Genomic DNA, 15,507 nt, shown 5'->3' on the forward strand with positions numbered 1-15,507 from the left:
GGTTAGCACAAAAAATTACTCAAATAGAGGCAGTATTTCCAGATACTACTCCTAGTGAGAAACACAGAAGTCTTCCAATGGGGATCACACCACATGTGGAAGACTGTGACACTTGGGGCACAGTCTTTGCTTCCATCTACACAAAAACACTTGGTGTCCCGTCTATGGCGGTCATACCAGATTTACTAAGACAGATTCAAAATGAATACGGTCCAGAACCTGTTTAATTCTGGGTATGAAATTACTGAAAGACTTCAAGCAGGTCTCGGCTATATTATTAGCCAACATAAAAGGAGAAGCAGCATCTGTGGCGATCCGCCAGAAATTGAAGGAAACAGATATAGCAGACCAACCATTTGAACTCGCCAGAATCATAGAAAAATCCAATGAAGAGCTAGGAAGAGATAGTTTGGGTGGGAAACCGGTAAAACCCCAACTAACTGAAAATCCTGAAAAAACATTTATTAAACATAATTTAAAAACTCCAAAAAAGAGTTGGGATGGTAATTAATAATCCACTTCCAGGGAAAAACATTTCCAGTCCAGAGGAAGGTCTCCTCAGCGGAGAGAGAGATCTCCAAGCCGAGAAGACAAGTCTTCCCAAAGGGAGCCCTCTGAAAAAAGATATAAACTTAGAGATAGGGATAAAATAAGAAAACCTGACAGATATCAAGATGTTGATACACGTCCCTCTCGATCCTTCTCACTCAATCTTTCTCGATCTTCCCCACAGAAATTGGAAAGAAGAGGACGGTCAGAACACAAAGAAGAGCACGTCAAGTCCAAAGACAAGGAACCTGCTCATCAAAGTAAAAAATTACAATTTCTCAGAAAGAAGGTAGCAAGTATTAAAATTAAACATGCCGAGAATTCTGAGGACACAACTGAAAAACGGAGAGTGGGCACAGACAATGCTAGACAGCACAGCAGAAGTGACAATAGCTCGCAAGATCCTGATGAATCTTCTGGAGACAGTGGACACAAATGAATACATTCAGGTGGAAACTGCAGACACACGAGTTAGTGTGCCCCATAAACTATATGAAATAACATTACGTATAGAGGGAGATTGGAAAGGGAAGACCACTCGGTCCCCCCGAACGTATGGATGGGTGCCCCGCTCCCCCCGGGAAACCGTTTTGGGTGGGGGGCGTGGTTCGGCTGGTATGCCCAAAGCGGCGTAGCCGGAGCACGCCCTTCCCGCCCAGAAGGGGTTGTCCTAGACACCCGCCCGGAAGTCCGCGCCCAGATGGGTGCACCCGAGGAGGGCCCCGCCCTCCCGCAGACAGATAAATAGAGCGGGAATCCAAGGAAGCGTCCTCTTGTTCCAGTGCTCTGAAGGCTGCACCACTCGTTGCTCGTGAGCCCTCGACGGAACAAGCAGCAATTTTGAGAACTTGTAATCTTTGTTGTTTCTCTTTCAGTATCAGGCCTCGTCGATCAAGTCGAACGGAGTGAACGAAGTCATGTCCGGCAAAAAAGCGGGAAAGAGCTCCGAGTTGGAGAAGATACTACGCACTTTGTCAAACCGAATGGCGGTCATGGACCGAAAACTGGGTAAAGTGGATTTGATCGGTCGGGGTTTAGCAGAGGTTAAAAAGCAGATAGCAGCCCAGAACAACCTCTCGGGCGGCCTAAGAAGGTGATAGGACCGGCCTTGCCGGGAGTCGCCCCTGAGGGTAGGGGGAAATGTAGTAAGAAGAGGGCGGGTTCCGGGGAGGGCCCGGTCCCGGAGGTACCCCTAGCAGGCCCCGTCACACCGGTGGACAGCCCGGTACCGAGTTCGGATGTGGGTTTACCAATCCCTGTTGTAATAACTCCGGTTGAGGATGATCAGATGCCCCCAGAACTGGACCTTCAGTTAGCGGCAGTGTTACCCTGGCTTAAGAAGAAAACAGGGGGGGCAGTGGCTGCGGGGGATCCGGCCGAGGAAGCCAGATTAATAATCGAGCAGTTACGGCAGTCAAGAGAAGCCGGGACGGCGAATGTTCCTTCTATTCCCCCACAGGTGGCACCGGGAGTGACGGCGGTTGGCCGAGGAAAGACAGCAGACACGCGGTTGAACCCGGTAAGAACCCGTTGCCAATGGTAGGGGAGAGTTCAGTGCCTTAGAGGCGCGAAAGGTTGGCCCAGCACATCCCGGCGGCCACGAAGGAAATGATATGGGGGGACAAATATGTTAATATGTTTTCACTGTTGACCGACCATCGTGAGATAGAGTACGCAAAGACCCAGAAAGATTTATGGCACCCCAGCGTATGGCGGGCCAAGATGGCGGAATTTAGGGTCGACGAGACCATAGCGAACTGGGTGAAGGCCTTCTCTATATTTACGGCAGTAATGGGGGAACGTAAACCTGAAGTGTTGCCCGATCTATCATGTTACCAGAACAGGATAATGGATTTTTATAACATGTACGGGGGAATGAATGGAAAGGTTATGATGTTCACTTTCGAAAGTCTAAAGAGTTTGATGTAACTTTAACGTGGGATTGCCTCCACACGGTGTCATGGCACAAACAGCTCTTGCCTGGATCGGCGGGTACGTCCTCGCCGGGCGGGAGTGGGTCTGGGACAGTTCAACAAAGGCCGGCGCAGCCCTTTCGAGCAAGCGCCGGTGGGGAATCACAGCCCAAGACCAGCGAAAATGGGGGCAAGCGCGGGGTTTGTTGGGGTTTCAACAGAGGTAACTGTAACAGGCCCCAGGGAACATGTAGGTTCCGGCATGCTTGTGCGGGCTGTGGGAACTCCTCACACCCGGAAAGTAGCTGTAGGTCCAAGAGCGGTAGTTCGGGAGGAAAGGGGGGATCCAAGCAGGATTGATGTGATGCTTGGGAAGCAATCATCTTCACCCATCAACATCATGGCTTTGACTCCCTGGCTGAACAAATACCCTGATCATGTATCCGCCGGGATTTTGAGGAATGGTTTCCTATATGGCTTCAACATCCCAGCGGGGAATTTTCGGGGGAGCCCCTTTTGTAAGAATCAGCTATCTGTTCAACACAACCCGGCAGTGGCAGCCAAGAAAATTACCAAAGAGGTCAGCTTGGGACGGGTAGCAGGACCTTTCCGTGCCCGCCAGTGGCGGATTTCATGTGTTCACCTCTAGGAGTGGTTCCGAAGAAAGACCCAGGGGAGTATAGACTCATTCACAATCTGTCGGCCCCAAGGGGGGCCTCGGTGAATGAAGCCATTGACCCAGAAGTCTGTTCAGTTCGATACGCATCGTTCGACGATGCCGTTGACTTACTGAATCACCTGGGCCCCGGTGCTCTGATGGCGAAATCAGACATCGAATCAGCATTCAGGTTGCTCCCGGTACACCTGCGGGACCAGCGCTTCCTAGGATTTACGTTCCAAGGGAAGTATTACATGGATAAATGCATGCCCATGGGCTGCTCAATTTCTTGTGCTTATTTTGAAATGTTCAGCTGTTTTTTAGAATGGGCGTTCACCAAGGCCACTGGGCATAGACAGGTGATGCACTATTTAGACGACTTCCTGTTCTTAGGGCCGGCAGGCACTACGAAACGTGCACAGGCACTGCAGGACTTCTGCATTCTCATGCAGGAGTTTGGGGTCCCATTGGCACCAGGTAAGACAGTGGGGCCATCTACTTCACTGGAGTTTCTGGGAATTGAGCTCGATTCTGTGGAAGGATGCTTCCGTCTGCCAATGGAGAAGGTGGCCAAGTTCAGGGCTTCCTTAATACAATGCTTGGGCAAAGAAAAAGTGACCCTGCACCAGTTACAACAAACAGTGGGCCAGCTTAACTTTGCCTTGAGAGTAATACCGATGGCTCGCCCCTTCTCACGTTCCATTGCACAGGCTATGGCCGGCCTTAAGGAGGGACACCACCGCACAAGACTGTCAGCAGAAGTTCGCCAGGATATGCGCATTTGGTTGGCATTCCTGGCGGACTTCAACGGTCGAGTGGCGTGGAACAAACTCCCAGCATCGTCTGACGAACTGGGTTTGTGGACCGATTCAGCTGAGAGCGTGGGATTTGGCGCCATCTTTGGTAACCGATGGTCGGCGCAAGTATGGCCGACGTGGTGGCACTCCAGTGGCCTAACAGGTAACATTGGGTTCTTGGAGCTATTTCCCATTTGGGTGGCTCTGTTGGCATGGCCAGAAGATTTTAGGGACTGCTCAGTAGTGTTTTGGTCTGACAATATGACAGTGGTCGAGTGCATTAATCAGCAGGCAGCACGCTGCAAGTGGATCTTGAGACTGTTGAAAGAAATTGTATTACGTTGCATGAGATTGAATGTACAGTTCAGGGCAAAACATGTGCCGGGTGTACTGAATAATGCAGCTGATGCACTCTCTCGTTCACACATGCAGGCTTTCAGGGGCTATCTACCTACAGCGGATCTAGTGGCGGCACCGTTCCCCGAAGCACTATGGCTGATCAGTGCCCCGGATTACAGGACCTCGTGGCAGCCAGCTCAGCGCCCAGGACGAGGAAAGCCTATGAGGGAGCGTTTCGTTCTTACTGCACCTTTCTAGGCCCAGCAGGGAGACATAGCTGGGGGCAGGAGGAATCCTTCCTGGGGTTCTTAGTGGCGCTTCATGGAGAAGGCCGATCAGCCGCAACTGCCAACAGACATAGGGCGGCCATATCATTCATGGCACAGCTCCACGGCATACGGGACCCGACGGGTTCCTTTTTAGTCAGGAAGGCGCTCCGCGGTTGGCAACGCCTGGAGGGTCGCAGACAAGATACAAGGCACCCGATTGGTTTAGAGAGATTGTCTCTGCTATTAGCAAAGCTGGATGAAACATGCTCCTCCCCTTCCGAGGCAGTTCTGTTCCGAGCGGCTTTCGCCTTGGCATTCCATGGGGCCATGCGGGTAAGCGAACTCGTGGCGAGGAACAAGAAAGATATGGAGGGAGGCCTATGCAGGGATGACGTTCAAATACGGGGTGATTCGATGCTGATCTCGATAGCCAGGTCCAAGACAGACCAGGAAGCTATAGGGAGTAGTGTTGTTGTGCAGCGCGCTCGAGGGAGCCCCAGTTGTCCGATAAGGTATTTAGAGGACTACCTGGCACAGAGGCCGGCAACATGGGGAGGGAGCCTGTTTAGACACAAGGATGGCACCCCGCTGACGAAATTTCAATTTCAGAGGGTGCTAGCACTTACGATTGCTGCGGCGGGCTTGAACCCGTGCGTTTTTGGGAGCCACTCATTCAGAATAGGGGCCGCTACTGAGGCTACAGCTCGGGGTCTGGGTGCGGAAGAAGTAAAACAGTTAGGCCGTTGGTCCTCGAACTGTTTCAAGAGGTATGTGCGACTGCACATGTTGTAAAAGACTGATGAAATGCACTCACGCTTGTTGTCTTTTGTTTGAATTACAGTTTCGCAAGCCTGAGACGCGGGGCGGAATTTGGGATCAACCCATCATCAGAGGACCAGCGGTCGAGGATCACCGACTGGAGAGCTAGTGGTATGGGTCATGGGCCACTCATACGTGAGGCGCGCCGGGGAAGTATTCATGGCAGGTGACGCGACTCATGCATCTGGGGAATACGGGTTCAGGGTAACCTTCCATGGGAAGGGAGGCCTCTGTTTTGACCAATTTCAATCGTTTGTGGAGGGTCTCTTAGGGCGGCAAAGGTCACCGCCATCTGTAATCATAGTGCACTTGGGGGGCAATGACTTGTTAAGACTGGGAAGACGAGTGTTAGTGGAACACATATTGTCGGCAGTCAGCTGGTTGGCTAGGAGGCTCCCGGGGTGCACAATTGCCTGGTCCCACATGATCCCCAGGAGAGTTTGGCGGGGGGGTTTCTCTGTGACGGCGTTGAACCACTCGGTAAAGAGGGTCAACAACAAAATTGGGAAATTGTTTCGCTCCGCGCATTTGCAAAGCATTCCCCATGGTTGTATTCGGGGTGATCACTTTTTTACTTGAATGATGGGGTTCACCTGTCCAGGGCGGGGAATGATTTACTCATAGGAGACTTCATAGCATGGCTAGTGGGTTTGAGGAGGCATGACCTTTAGGAGGTGTGGGGGGGCCGGATAGTCGGTCAACTATCCGGCCTGTGGCGGTAAGGTCATGATCGGTGAGCAGTAATTTCAAGGTCCCTAGGGGGGGCGCCACTCAGTATGGATGGGAGCGCCCGGGGCGAGGCGGCACCCACGACGGATGGGTCGCCTAGGGGGAGACGGCCATAGGCCCCTCCCAGGGGGGAGACGGCTATATGCCCCTCCTACGAATTTCCCGGGGGCCGGATATCCGCTCCGGCGGAAGAGAGTGTGGGGAAGGGGGGGAGTCCACGCTGTCCTTCTTACAGATACCTCACACGGGAACTCGGACGACCTTTAAAATGGCGTCGCGTGAAAGGGGGCCCCCACGACAAGGGAAGTTACAGTTGGCAACGAGGGTAAAGTCCTCTGCGCATGCGCCACTCACTCCGTGAGGGCGGGAATTTGGTAGTAGGGATCTGACACCGCTTAAGACCTTGCCGTTGGCCCTTAATGCTAGGATATACAATTTTATTTTAGAATGTATGCATTTTCAGGATGCTAGACTTGGCTAGGAAACCTTTGTATTAGAGATCTGTTAAGGTTAGCCAAAGAACATGTCTTCATCAAAATTTAATGAAAGTAAAATTGTACATAATGTATGAAACGTTTTAATTTAAAGTTTTAAATTTTGTTTCATATTTTAATAAATACGGCCGGGGGGGTAACTCCCCCCCGCCTTCCAAAAGCTCAAACTTGTGTCTGTCTCCTCCCATGGGGAATTGGTGTTGGGAGGGGGTGGCGGGCATCCCGGCCATATGGAAAGGGAAGACCACTCAGTCCCCCCGAACGTATGGATGTGTGCCCCGCTCCCCTCGGGAAACCGTTTTGGGCGGGGGGCGTGGTTCGGCTGGTATGCCCAAAGCGGCGAAGCCGGAGCACGCCCTTCCCGCCTAGAAGGGGTTGTCCTAGACACCCGCCCGGAAGACCGCGCCCAGATGGGCGCACCCGAGTAGGGCCCCCGCCCTCCCGCAGACAGATAAATAGAGCGGGAATCCAAGGAAGCGTCCTCTTGTTCCAGTGCTCTGAAGGCTGCACCACTCGTTGCTCGTGAGCCCTCGACGGAACAAGCAGCAATTTTGACCCACCCACCAGCCCCTTCTTGCAATGATTGTTGGAATAAAGTAATTGTTGGTGATATCCGAATGTATTAAAGAGATGCAGTCACATTTTTATGCCTTGGATTGAATAAATGTGTATAGGCCTTTTTCCTTTGTAGAAAAAGTAAAGGAGTGTATCACATAATAAGATTGTCTTGTGCTTTAGGACCTTTTTTCCTTTGTAGAAATGAAAAGTTGATGAATCGTCAAGCTGTTGCAGATTAGGCGTATTTTCTTTCCTTAGTAGGTAAAACAACTGTCGTATTTATTTTGGTCGGGCGGTAAGGTCATGATCAGTGAGCAGTAATTTCAAGGTCCCTAGGGGGGGCGCCACCCAGTATGGATGGGAGCGCCCGGGGGGAGGCGGCACCCACGACGGATTGGTCGCCTAGGGGGAGACGGCCATAGGCCCCTCCCAGGGGGAGACGGCTATATGCCCCTCCGGAAGAGAGTGTGGAGAAGGGGGGGAGTCCACGCTGTCCTTCTTACAGATACCTCACGCGGGAACTCGGACGACCTTTAAAATGGCGTTGAGTGAAAGGGGGCCCCCACGACAAGGGAAGTTACAGTTGGCAACGAGGGTAAAGTCCTCTGCGCATGCGCCACTCACTCCGTGAGGGCGGGAATTTGGTAGTAGGGATCTGACACCGGTTAAGACCTTGCCGTTGGCCCTTAATGCTAGGATGCACAATTTATTTTAGAATGTATGCATTTTCAGGATGCTAGACTCGGCTAGGAAACCTTTGTATTAGAGATCTGTTAAGGTTAGCCAAAGAACATGTCTTCATCAAAATGTAATGAAAGTAAAATTGTACATAATGTATGAAACGTTTTAATTTAAAGTTTTACATTTTGTTTCATATTTTAATAAATACGGCCGGGGGGGTAACTCCCCCCCGCCTTCCAAAAGCTCAAACTTGTGTCTGTCTCCTCCCATGGGGAATTGGTGTTGGGAGGGGGTGGCGGGCATCCCGGCCATAAGAACTAGGAAAATAAAAGGTCTGTTTTGGGAAAAACTTTCTAAAGGCTATTACATCCTGTTAGCTGAGAAAGACTGGCCACCAGAGTTTGTCAGGGAGTGCCCACATGGCGAAGTAATGAATATGCCTGCCTTCTCAAATCATATTCTGATTCATAAAAATACACATTGGCAAGAAAATGGGCAGTGGCCCAAGCTCCTGCTTTATACAAAAATCATGTAGGATGGGAGGAGGATTCTCCTCACCACAAAATCCAGTTAAAAAATCAGCCCACTGCACAAAGGCAGTACCCAGTTAAACAAGAAGCTAAAAAGCAAGTCGGGGAGATCTTAGATCAACTTGAATATCAAGGGGTGATCGAAACTTGCACCTCTCAAATGAACAATCCTTTGTTTCCTGTCTCCAAGCCTGATGATTCATATCGTCTAGTTTTGGACTACAGACACCTTAACTCCTGTTGTAAAACATTTGCAGTACAAAACTCACATAGTGCAGCACTAATGAATAACATTGTGCGCAAAAAATATAAAATGACATTAGATATCTCTAATGGATTCTTCTGTCAAAACATTGCACCTGAAAGCAGGTATTTGACCGCTTTCTCAATAATGGGATTGCAAAAACAATTTTGCTGACTCCCACAGGGATTCAAGAATAGCCAGGATTATTCTCAGCAAGGGTAACAGAGTTACTACAAATATATGATGATGAGGCATTATCCTATGTCGATGACATCCATCTCACAGATGATGACCTGGAGACTCACTTAAAAAGAGTGAACACCATAATACTTGGGTTCGCATCAGAGGGTTACAAATTCAACTTTAAAAAGTCACGAATTGCCCATCTAACTGTCCTATTTTTAGGTTATGAATTATCAAGTGAAGGCAACATCTGGGGGCGTGGCTAAGCACGCAATGGCGGAGGACGTGCTCGGGTAGAGCTCCGTGAAAAGCTCCCCTTCCCCGAGCCTATTATCCGCCAAAGTACACTGAAACCGCCGGAAATTGCAGGCGGACACCCGCGGAGGTCATCTCGACAGCCTGGCTGACTTTTGACCCGAGGCTCCATTGGGCCAGACCCCGGCCTGTCCTACAACCCTCCTGCGGGCCTGGGGGCCTCCCGGCCGGCAGTGAAGCTACGTGAGACCGGGGCTTAGGCCCGGCGTGTAGGCCCCGGCCCACGCTCCCTGAGGGCCGCCGGCGGACTGACGCTGCACCGAGAGTGACCACCGGGGGTTCGGCGGAGGCCAGCCTCGCCACTACCGATGCGACCAGCGGACCACGACGGCCTGGCAACAGCCGCAGCCCCTGTGAGACAGCCTGGGAGCGCGACCTGACCCGGTGAGGAGGGGGAGAGTCGGGCGGCCCCTGGGGCGCTGCGCAACATCAGGCGCTGCCCGGGGAGCCACGGGCACACAGGCAGGCACGGAGTGACCGGGACGGAGAGGCCGCCCACAACCCGCCACCGCGCCCGACCCGCACTCCCCGAGGGCCGCCGCTCAGAAAGCGACCGCCAAGGACTCGGCGGAGGCGCAGCCTGCAGCTACTGCCCGGACAAGAGGACGACGAGGGCCCAACACCCATGCCGCAAACCCAGCGAGACGGCCGCCGGCGCGCCTGAGGCGACCGAGGAGCGAGAACCGACCTGGTGAGGAGGGGGAGAGCCGTGCGACCCCTGGGGCGCCACACAACACCTGGCGCCTCCCGGGGGGTCACGGACACAGGAGCGGAGTCGGAGGGACCGGGGCGGAGGGGCCAACCACTACTCGCCAGCACGGGCCGGTGCCCCCGGCCAGGCCTGCAATCATCGGCTGGTGACACCGCGACCGTCCCCCCCTCCCCCTCCCCTCCCGCAGTGAGGGCGCCTGAAGAGACAATTGCGGACTACCCCCCCCCCCCCTCCGCACGGACACACGCGCAGGGGGATAACGGGCCAGGGAGGAGAGATCCGCCACACGCGAGATACCCGGACCCCTGGGACGCCCACTACACTGGTGGCTGCGCGGCGGAGCCGGGCCACAGAGAGGAGGGGAACCACCGGACCCCCCTCCCCCTCCCCCTGCGGAGACACCGGCCACGACCGGGGGGGAACCCCGGACCCACGGACCTCCAACTCAGGAGGGGGGTGTTCCCAGAGGTGCTAAACAGAGGTGCTAACAGAGTGGCGGAGACAATAACTTTGCTAGAAGAGCGCCCTCACACATGTCAGGAGGGGCGCGGACCCGCACCAGGACTGGTGGGGCCCCGCAGAAAGGAAAAGCGAACAAGCAGCTCGACAAAATGGCTGCCGAACAATTGGCCACAAGACTGGACAGCGTGCTGGCGGCCGTCGAGCGAATGGAACAATCGCTACAACAGACCAGGACCTCCCTGGAGTCCAAGATAGACGGCGTGGCTGTGGACCTGACCCTCCTGCGAGACGACCACAGGAAGTTGTCCGACCGAACCAAGGTCCTGGAAGGCACGGTGAAGGAGATCGAGCCCAAAGTCACCCAAACGGACAGGCACGTGCAGGACCTCCTGAACAGAGTAGAATTCCTGGAAGATAGGGCCGAAGATGCGGAAGGGAGGGCGAGACGCAACAACGTCAGGCTCGTAGGGGTCCCGGAAAAATGGGAAGGGGACCACCCAGCCCAACATGTGGAAGACTGGCTACGGACACTGTTGCCTGAAGGCACGCTGTCGCCCCACTTTGTCGTGGAACGCGCGCACCGAGTGCCGACCAGGCCCTACGCGACCGGCGCCAACCCGAGGCCGCTACTCTTCAGGATACTAAACTACAGGGACCGTGACACAGTGCTGCGGGAAACGAGGAAGATGGGTGAAATCCGCATAGACAATGCGGCGATCATGTTTTTCCCCGACTACACCATCCAGGTGCAACGCCAGAGACACGACTTCCTGGAAGTAAAGAGGAGGCTACGCGCTGCAGGCCTCAAATACTCCCTGCTCTTCCCCGCAAAGCTGAGAGTGGTGGCAGGGGACAACACGTACTTCTTCGGGACCCCCGGGGAGGTCAGCGAGTGGCTGGACGGAGGCACGGACGCAGCACCCAAGCACCATCGTGGGGGCGAGGCAAGGCCCAGGCGGCGCGGCCCACGACACCGCCGGAGACACGGAACTCAGCAGTCCCAGCGGGCAGAAGAAGGGTCGCGACACTCTCCCCCGTTGGATCAGATGCTCCAGGAACAATGCGATGCGCTGCGGAAAGTTTCTCAGCTCAGCAACCCACCCTCCCAGGAATCACACCATGAGGACGGGCAGCAGCCAGCGCCCAGCGATGACGACGAAGCCATCTACGGGATCCCAAACTCACAGATCTCTGTGGAATTGCCAGTGGTCACGCTGCAAACCTCAGACCTGATCCACTAGCCCCATAGGGGAGGCCAGGAAAATGACCGTACGGGAGGGGGGGAAGCAACAGTGGCCGGCGGGACGCTGAGGCGCAGCCAGCGCCGGGTGCAACTGGGGGTGCGCTCCTCTCCCCCCCTGACAACGGAATGGACAACGGACCGCAGAAACAGTGAGTACAGCCTAATTAGCGTTGGTGGTTGACGGGCTTGGCGATGGTGGGGTCACCCCTTGACCCGTGCTCATTCTTGGCCGTCTGCTGATGCGGCCTGGAAGAGGAGGGGTGCCCTCCATGACTGAGGCCGAGAGCTCGCACAGAACCGCGACCCTTCCCCCCCAATGGCCGGGGTCCATGCAGGCGGGGCCCCATGGGACTAGAGCGATGTCGTGCGCCAGTACACAACCGGTGGCCAGCGAACGGCCTGCAAACTGAGGCTCGGGGATGGAACTGGAATCCCTTTAACAGACTTAACTTCCTCTTAGCCTTAATCGTGCTTATGCACACTGCCCCTTAGACTGGAAATGTTGTCCCTCTCAATTGAGATTATGGACGGTGGCCCGTTTCGCCACTGCCCCTTTGGTATTACAGTGGGTCTTGCCCACAGTTGGTTAATGTTGTTTATTGTTTCTCCCCTACCTAATGTCTACCTGAACAATACTGAGTGTACTACGGGGGGTGGGGTTGGGCATGCTGTGGATAGCGATGGGAGAGCCCCTGGTGGAACTGCTGCTGGCACGGGGGACGGGGTGGGGCACACACCGCTAATATGACTTCGATTAAGATATGCACTTGGAATATTAGGGGAATGCACACACCCGCGCGCAGATACCAGATATATTCCTACCTGAAAAGGCCGCAAGTACAGATCGCACTCCTGCAGGAAACACACCTATGCGGGGCGGAAGTGGCTGCACTACGGCGCAGGTGGAGGGGTCAATTGTACGCCACAGAATACTCCTCGTTTGCCCGTGGGACACTACTGTGGGTTAGGCCGGGCACCCCTTTCACGATGTCGGAAGTGCTCACGGACCAGGGGGGGAGATATGTGCTTGTGAGGGGTAGGATGGACGGGCAACCAGTAGTCCTGGCGTCCGTTTACTCTCCGAACACAGACCAGGGAAGCTTCCTGACACACCTATCGGAAAAGTTGGCGCCCTGGCACGGGGTCCCCTGGGTACTGGGAGGTGACTACAACACAGTGCTAGATCCTGTACTGGACCGCTCGACCCCACCCAGGCCAGATGCTACATCTTTAGGGGCTGCAAAGGCGTTCACGAGATGGGCGACACGGTGGGACCTCAAGGATGCATGGCGCGCGCACAATCCAGACACTAGGGTATACTCATATCACTCGGGGGCACACGCGCTACATGTCCGCCTAGATAGATTCATGGTGACGACGGAAATGCTGCCGCAAATCACTGAGTCACACTATCTCGGTCGGACACATTCAGACCACAACCCACACACGCTGGCAATAGCATGGGAGCGCCCACACCCACCCATCCCCACGTGGCGGCTACAACTCGCCCTCCTACTCGACGCCCCCTTCAGAGACGCCCTACAGGCCCGAGTAGCGCAGTACTTCACCGACAACTCGGGCACGGCGTCCTCCCCGATTGTGGAATGGGACGCCTTCAAAGTGGTGATACGGGGTCACTGCTTGAGCACACAAGGGAGCATACAGAGGAAGCTGGAAGCAGACCTAGGCAGGGTGGAGGCGGACCTGCTCCATTGGGAGCGGGAGGCGGTGTCCGGCGCGGGTGACCACCTACGGGAGGCTCGCGAGGAACATGCAGCACTACTAGAAAGACTGAGGCACGTCAACTTCGCGGCCCACTCTGCTCGGGTGCACCAACACGGCGACAAGCCGGGGAGATTACTGGCTTGGCTGGTCAAGCAGGAGTCCGGTTTCCGCTATTCGGACAGCTGAAGGGGAGATCGCGTACACACAAAGTAGGATACACCGGGCATTTGTGGGGCACTACCGAGCCCTATACAAGTCACAGCTGAGGGTCTCTGCGGCTACCATCGCGGATTTCCTTGCTGATATCCAGCTGCCTTCCCTGACGGACGCGCAGCAGGGAGACTTAGGGGGCCCATTTACCCAGGAGGAAATGCGAAAGGCCATCTTCGCGTTGTCCAACGGCAAGTCTCCCGGCCCCGATGGCCTGCCTGCCGAGTTCTTCAAGGCCTGCTCGGACGTACTGGTCCCAGAGATGCTCAAACTATATACACATGCGATTGAGGACTCAGCGCTCCCGACCTCGCTTAATGAGGCGAACCTGGTTTCGCTGTTGAAGCCAGGCAGGGATGGCACGTGTATGGGGTCCTACAGGCCTTTAGCCATGTTGAACACGGACTACAAGGTATTCACCTCCCTGCTGGCCCGCCGCCTGACCCTGGAGGTCCCGGCGCTGGTACATGCCGACCAAAACGGGTTCATGCCGGCGAGGAGCACTTCCCGCAACTTGCGACGCCTCTTCCGAGTCCAGGAAGCGGCCACCACACACTGGCCGAGGTCGGGGTGCCTCGTCTTAGACCTAGAGAAGGCCTTCGACTCGGTGGAGTGGCCGTACTTAGGTGCGGTGCTGGACAAACTTGGCGTGGGGGAAGCCTTCATGGACATGGTCGGGCTGCTATACCAGAGACCTAACGTCCGCGTGCGGACGGGCAAGCTACTGTCGGAGACGGTGCGGGTATGCGGGGGCACCAGACAAGGCTGCCCCCTGTCGCCCCTTCTCTTCTCCCTGGCCATAGAACCCCTGGCAGCTCTACTGCGGGACAGGGGAGTGGAATGGGGGATCCCGCTGGCTGACGGGGTGCACACGGTCTCACTATACGCGGACGACCTATTACTCTATGTGCGAGACCTCACTGCGGTGCCTGCAGCGCTGTCGGACATATTCCGGACCTTTGAAGAGGTGTCGGGCCTCAGGGTCAACTGGACCAAGTCCGGTGTATACGCCTTCAGCCCGGACCTGGAGGAATGCGAGGTACACCTTGGTGGCGCCCGGCTTACCTGGTACCCGACTACGTTCAAGTACCTCGGGCTACAAATCAACAGAGACCCGCAGAATATACTGGAGGGCAACCTGGTGCGCACCGTGTCCTCGCTGAGGGCCCAGATGAACTTCTGGAAGACCCTGCCATTGAACGTGCCTAGCCGGATTGCCCTGTCTAAAATGATTGCGCTACCGAGACTACTCTATCACTTTGCAAATGTCCCACTGTATGTCCCCACAAGGATCTTCCGCGAACTGGAGTCGATGCTCCGTGGCTTAATCTGGAACACGGGGCGCCCGCGAGTAGCCTTGGCGAAGTTGTACTCCCCGACGGCGGAGGGAGGGCTGGCGGTCCCCAATATGGAATTGTACTACCTGACAGCCCAGCTGCAGTGGGTTACATACTGGCTCAGCGACACGCACCTGGATGACACCGCCAACGCGGACTACCAATGGACACACCCGCAGGTGTGTGCCCTGTTTCACCCGCTGACCAAAGGTCCTCGCCCTCTGCCCCTTCACATGGCCGTAGCCCGCAAATGCTTCCTTCGCTGCTTGAAGCTGACACAGAACGTCAGGCCATACGCACCCGCCCTTCCCCTACTGGGTACCCCCCGGAGGAACGGGATGCTGTCACTACGCAACATGGAGCCCTGGGTTGCAGCCGGAGTGGAGACAATGGGAGACCTCTACACGGACGGGGGCCTGCTTCCTTTCGCGGAACTATCAGCGAGTACAGGCCTGCCGGCGGGGCAATTCTTGCTCCATGCGTCAGTGACGAGGACGTACACGGAGTCCTGGGGGGATATCCAGGAGGAGCCACCGCTCCATCACTTGATCCAATACCTACATGTTATGGGCAGAGGCTCACACATTACACACTGGCTGGCACAGGCGCTCCTCATACACACCCAGAGGACCACACAACCGATTAGGGACAAGTGGGCATCCCACCGAGGGAGTGAATGGACAGACAAAGAATGGAAATTGGTCCTAGCCAGCCCTGTGAACGTCCCGCGTAACTCCCGC

Source organism: Lissotriton vulgaris, chromosome 7, assembly GCF_964263255.1.
Source record: "Lissotriton vulgaris chromosome 7, aLisVul1.2, whole genome shotgun sequence".
NCBI lineage: Eukaryota > Metazoa > Chordata > Amphibia > Caudata > Salamandridae > Lissotriton > Lissotriton vulgaris.